Source organism: Gossypium hirsutum, chromosome D05 (genome assembly GCF_007990345.1).
Source record: "Gossypium hirsutum isolate 1008001.06 chromosome D05, Gossypium_hirsutum_v2.1, whole genome shotgun sequence".
In the NCBI taxonomy this organism is placed as follows: Eukaryota; Viridiplantae; Streptophyta; class Magnoliopsida; order Malvales; family Malvaceae; genus Gossypium; species Gossypium hirsutum.
The window spans coordinates 35,152,119-35,158,118 of record NC_053441.1 but is presented as its reverse complement, the minus strand read 5'-3'; positions in this window follow the sequence as shown (position 1 = coordinate 35,158,118).

Sequence of the window (6,000 nt, the reverse complement as noted above, 5' to 3'; positions counted from 1 at the left end):
TTCTCCCACTACAAGCCACTGGTGTAGGTTGATGGTACGTGACTTTATGGAAAATACATGTAGATACTTCTGATCACAGTTGCAGAAGACGATAATCGAAACGTGCTACTAGTCGCCTTCGCCATCATAAAGTTAGAGAACTTTGAATTGTAGGGATTCTTCATTAAGAACTTGCGGAGGCATGTTCTCAGGCAAGAAAAATTTACATTATCTTTGAAAGATCGAAGGGACTACTTGCTGCAATTCGATGTTCTGAGGTTCCGTGGAGGTTCATGTACTGCACTCGCCATATTGCTGTCAACTTCCACAATGAGTACAAGAACAAATATTGACGCAAGCAACATGTGAACATAGGTAAAAAAATCTCATTTCAAATTGTATTTGTAAATATTTGAATCACTTTACTAAAAGGAATGGTAATGTGTTATATCGGGATACATACGCAAAGTATGAGCTGGAACCACACCGATTTAGGCATATGCTGGCGAGGTTAAAGACTAATATATATGGTGGGGGTCCCGACTTCTCTCAGACAGTGGTTGGGTAGAATGGAGTCGTGGACATGGGCTCAAAGTTTCGATGATGGGTACTGATATGGTCAAATGGCTCAAAGCGCGAGTGTAGGAAGTTCCAAACACTTTAGTACTTTTGTGATCATGTCATTGTAGCGTGTACAACTGCCAATCTAAATGTCGAACAATATATTGACGATGTGTACACATTGCAATGTACATTGCGTATTTGGGGTAACAAGTTCCCTATACTGTGGGATGTCTCTGTTGGAAAAACGGGTTTTGAAAGCGCAGTGGAAAATAAATTTAAGGAAAAACCAAAGTTTTAAATTCTTTTTCCAAAATAAGATATTGGTTGTGATATCTAAAGTAATAAACACTTAATCAAAATTGTACCTTTCTGATTCGTCTAGGATGAGCGTTTCGACCGAGTAGTCTTTTTCGCTACCCTCAAGTTCACGTCTGCCAAGTGTGAGCTCACTTCGAATCAGAAATTTTTTCACAAAAAATACAAGTGAGTTAATTTCGCAGTTTCTCTAAACTTTTGGGTCAAGTAGTAAATCAAAAAAATATCTCTAGAAATTTTTTGGAATAATCTCTTCAGAGAATTTTCTCTCTACAAATTTCTCTTGAATTTAAGTGTGTGTAAATAATGACCCAAGGCTCTCTTTATATAGGGAGAGTTTAAAGAGTTCAACTATGATTAAACTTATTCACTTTAATATTAAATTAATATAACATTTATCAAGATAAATATTAGATTAAATCTAATATTAAATCTTATTAAAATAATAAAATATTTATCTACAAAATAAACATTAAATTTAATTTAATATTAAGATAATCACTTTAATATTAAATTAATAAAATACTATTAAGATAAGTATTAAATTTAATTTAATATTAAACTATTAAAACAATATTATTTTTAGATAGTTAATCTAAAATCAAATTCTCTGGTAGAATTCTAGTAGAAGTGTAACTCTTCTATTGCTTAACCACCGATGACCAACCGCTGTCGGCCACCGGGACCTCGCCATCGCAGCCACCAGCACTACCGTGTTGCGTGATGCATGGCAACACCCTTACGGCACCCCAAGCTGGTTCGATTGCTATCAATTCGGTTCGGGCAATGACGACCCGACCGGTCCGGTCTAGCCACCGGTTGGACCATTGGCCCAATTTCACATACCAGGTTCAGTTATACTAGTTTTTGGGTCTTGGTCTCGGTTTTAGGCTCCCAAACCCATTTATGATTTCAGGTCTAATTTTCAAGTTCAATTACCCATTATGCCAATTGTCTAAGTTGAAAATTAACTTCAAAAATATCATATTAATTTTAATTGATTTGATCAATTTAATTTTACTTGATCAAAATTAATTTTACCAAAACTCAGATTTTTCCAAATTAATTTTTCAAAAAAATTATTTAATCGAATTCTCTAGTTGAACAATTCTTACAACCACCTAATTTAACTCCACATCGAATAAATCGACTCAATTAAATTATTTCCAAAGTCGTAGAATTTTTTTCTAATTCAAATGCAGTCCGATCGAGCTTTTGTTAAACTAACGGAGGGACCAATCGAACATATACATTTAGGCTCTAGTGATTGCAATTATGTCCAGAAGCATCGTTCCAATAATTCACAATTACTTAATCATGGAGTCAATCCACAAGAAGTACCATGATTGAAAACTCATTGTTGTATACTCTTTACTAAAGCAATTCATCCAATTGTTTTGTCCAATGACCTTGTCATGTGTGTGTTACCCTCATATGATATCCTTAATTCCTTTGAGTTAAATCTGTTCACTCAGTACAATAATATTTTATCTTATTATCACTATTGTGTCTTCTTAATGATTAATATGATCTCTGTCAACAAATGACTGTGATAAATTGCTCGTTTGAGAACAAGCAACCCGTGGTCACATTCCATATTTATCAATCCACACAATGTCAATGAGAGGATATCATTAACTCTTTAATTGAACTATGAATTCCACTGTTGCTAGTAAAGCCATGCCATACACAAGTCATGTACCCAACATACCGACAATGGGTTCGATCATATTTGGAGCATAAGCCTCCACTTATATCAAAACACATGAATTACATATGCATGGTCAGTGACTAACTCAAAATTTAGGTAAATCACACCATAAACATCACAAGTGATTTAATTCACAAATGGATTTAGAATTAATTCATCTTGGGTCCAATCTAATGTATCATTCTACCAATGAATACATCTATGTCCCTACTCGTGGAGTTAACTACTCCAATAGTCAAGACTGGTCATCTCCCCAATTGGAATTGTAAACAACATAATAATATTTATGGTGACATGGACGTCAGAGGGATGGTCGAACCAAAGTGTTGCAGGCTATGTAGAACAGTCGGTCATAGTTGGAACAAGTGCTCTCATCGAAACTACCATGCTGACCAATCTTCACGGTCGGAAGGAAATTGAATGATGTACCTAATGTTATTTTATTTTATGAAATTGAAATTTGTAATTATGTTCGATTCTTTTATTTTTTAATTTAAATTTGTAAATATATGGATAGAATATTGTGTTATTTCATAATTACAAATTATGATGTAGGAATAATTTTTTAAAAAAAATTAATTCAACACTTCGGGTTTAAAGTTTTCTATAGTTTTTATTATAAAATAACATATATTTTTAAATGTGCTCAAATTCATATTGTTTAATTATTGAAAGTCTCAATATTGAACACCAAGAATTCAATGAATTTTTATCTTCATTACGTTTAAAATTTTTTTTCTAACATCTAGAAAAATCAAATTCTAAATTGTTCATTTATTTACATTTTTTTAATGATCAAAATTAATTTTTCTAATAATAAGTTGAATGAATGTGGAAGTATAAATTTATTCAACAAATAAAAAATTTTAGTGGTACAAATTTGATATTACATATGAAATTTACAATTATGAAAACTATTGGGAACCGAGAGTGGTATTGTCTTGGGGGTGTATGGAACGACAGAAATGTGCAAGTGTACACAATCGCAACAAGTAATAAAGTGACAAGTAAATGTCGAGTTATCATACTCACAGGGACTGTGAAAAGAATTATTTATGAATGCAATTTTAAAAACACTTTGGTGAAGAAAAATATTTTGATTCGAATAAGAGATTAAAAACTAGGATTTAACAAAGTAAAATAAATAAAAATAAAATAAAAGTTCCAATGCATGATTTCAAAAGATGATTTTAATCAAGATGACATAATTGTGTTAGATTAATTGCATTTATTAACTTAGAATTATTAAACTCATGATCATGTTGTTACGAATAAATTCACGGCAACTCAGTAATTTGCTAAGTGATGAACATACTTACCTACCAAAATCCATTTATCTCTTGACTATATCTCTTTGCCAATTCAACCGATTAAACAAATTCTAATAAGCAAATGTGTTAATGCACATACATACTTTTGAAATTAAAATAATCTCTTGTACATATCTCTATGCCAATTCAGACAATTAATTCAATCTCATAAGCACATAAAAGATTACGTGAGGTAACTATGTATTTCTACCTTGAAACAATTTAATCACAATAATCTTGCAAGTTATGCAATGCTAATGTATTGCTAGAAACTATTGCTAATTTAACCCTCAGCTACCTTAGATGATTAAACATGCACTGATTAAGTATCTTGTCAATTAATTACAATTTCAATCCGTTTAAATAATTAATTCATTAGTTACCTTACAATTGTAATGCAAGAATAACTTAGTCATGATTTTACTTAATCAAACATCTTACCGAGGCCTATAACAACACAAACACAATTTTAATAAATTAAGTAGACAAAATGCAATCAACCTAACATGAATTAAATTTAAGCCATATTAATTAAATTAAACAATTCAACATCAGAAATATTCATAGACATGTTCATCATAACAACAACAAAATTAAAAGAATAGGGAACAAGAATCAAATCCAGTGTCTTCTCCGTGGCTTAACCAGTTTGCTCCACTCCTTCTTTGCTTGTTCTTGTCGAACCGAGGCTTCTACAAACAATTGGATGCTGCTCCAAATGGTGGTTGATTGAATCTTTTTCAAGAGGTGAAATCGGCAAGGGAATGGCGAAGAAAATGAAGAACAATGAAGAAAGAAAAATGAGAGAGAAGTGAAGGGATGAGAAGGGTTGAGATGTGTTTGAACTGAGCAGCCAAGGGGGTATTTATAGGTTGAGAAGACTGCTAAAAATAGTCAAAATCAGTAGCCAAAGACTCCCCCCATGGCCGGCCACACATGTGGCATGTTTGAAGATTTCAAACATGCTATTTTAAGGTAGGGGCAAATCTAGAAAGGCATAAATAGTGGGGTTTGAATGCAATTTGAACGAGTCTTCAAGGGCCATTTTGCAAGCCAAATAATAAGCCAAGCAAGCTGATTGTGTTAGAATGTGGGACGGTTTTGGGCTGCCTAGTGCTCGGTTGGATCGGTTCAGCTCAACTGGGCCCCTTTTCATAATTAATTAACAATATTTTATTTAACCTAAATTAAATTGGATTAAAATTAAAATTAATTATATTATGAATTACACATAATTTGGACCGTCTTAGGCTGAAAAATTAAGTCGCCTTGATCCTTCAAAATTGCTTCTCGGTTTTGCGCTTCTAGTAGTGTCTACTGAGCCATTTTTCGCCCTTTACGCAAATCTGTCGAAAATAATCAAAATTTGATATAAAATTAATTAAAATTCAACATGTTCATAATTTTGGTGCAATTTAATTATTTTATGAATATTATTTATTTTTTGACACAAATTTTATCAAAACTGCATGAATTTGAGTTTAAAATGGCATGAAAAGTGTATATTTTTGCATTTCCAATGTACCATGGCGGTGGCCTCTGTCAGTGGTGTGGTTGTTGGTTATGGTCCATTTTCTCCTCCCCCGACCCGTGCTGGTCATTATTCATGTACGTGTTGGAACGCCGGCAACCCTATGGTGCAGCGGAAAATTAAAATATTCGACGATCCTAACTATGGATCCATGTGTGAGGAACGAATCAGGGTGAAATAAATGTTTCGAAAATACCGAATCTTTATTCTGAGTAGACAGCAACGCCTCAGCAACGAGTAATATGATCTACTATCGAACCAAGCCGCAATCTATTGAGACTCCGGCCTCTACGTAATCCACCCAGTTGACAATGAACGGAAGGAATCCCCAAAACTGTTTTGGAAAAACTTTTCTTTGACTGCTGCTAGACCCCAAGCAAAGAAAAAATGGGATTTTTATATCTAGTTTTAGGGTTTCTAGAAATTAAATAAATATAACTATGTTTTAAACCGAAAATTATAATTACATTAATTATAATAATGATTCGGTAAACTATATATTTATTTGAATTTATATACTAATCAAATTCATGTTCTCATTATGCTTACAACAACCTTGTACATAATGTGTTCGATATTTGATTATCCAA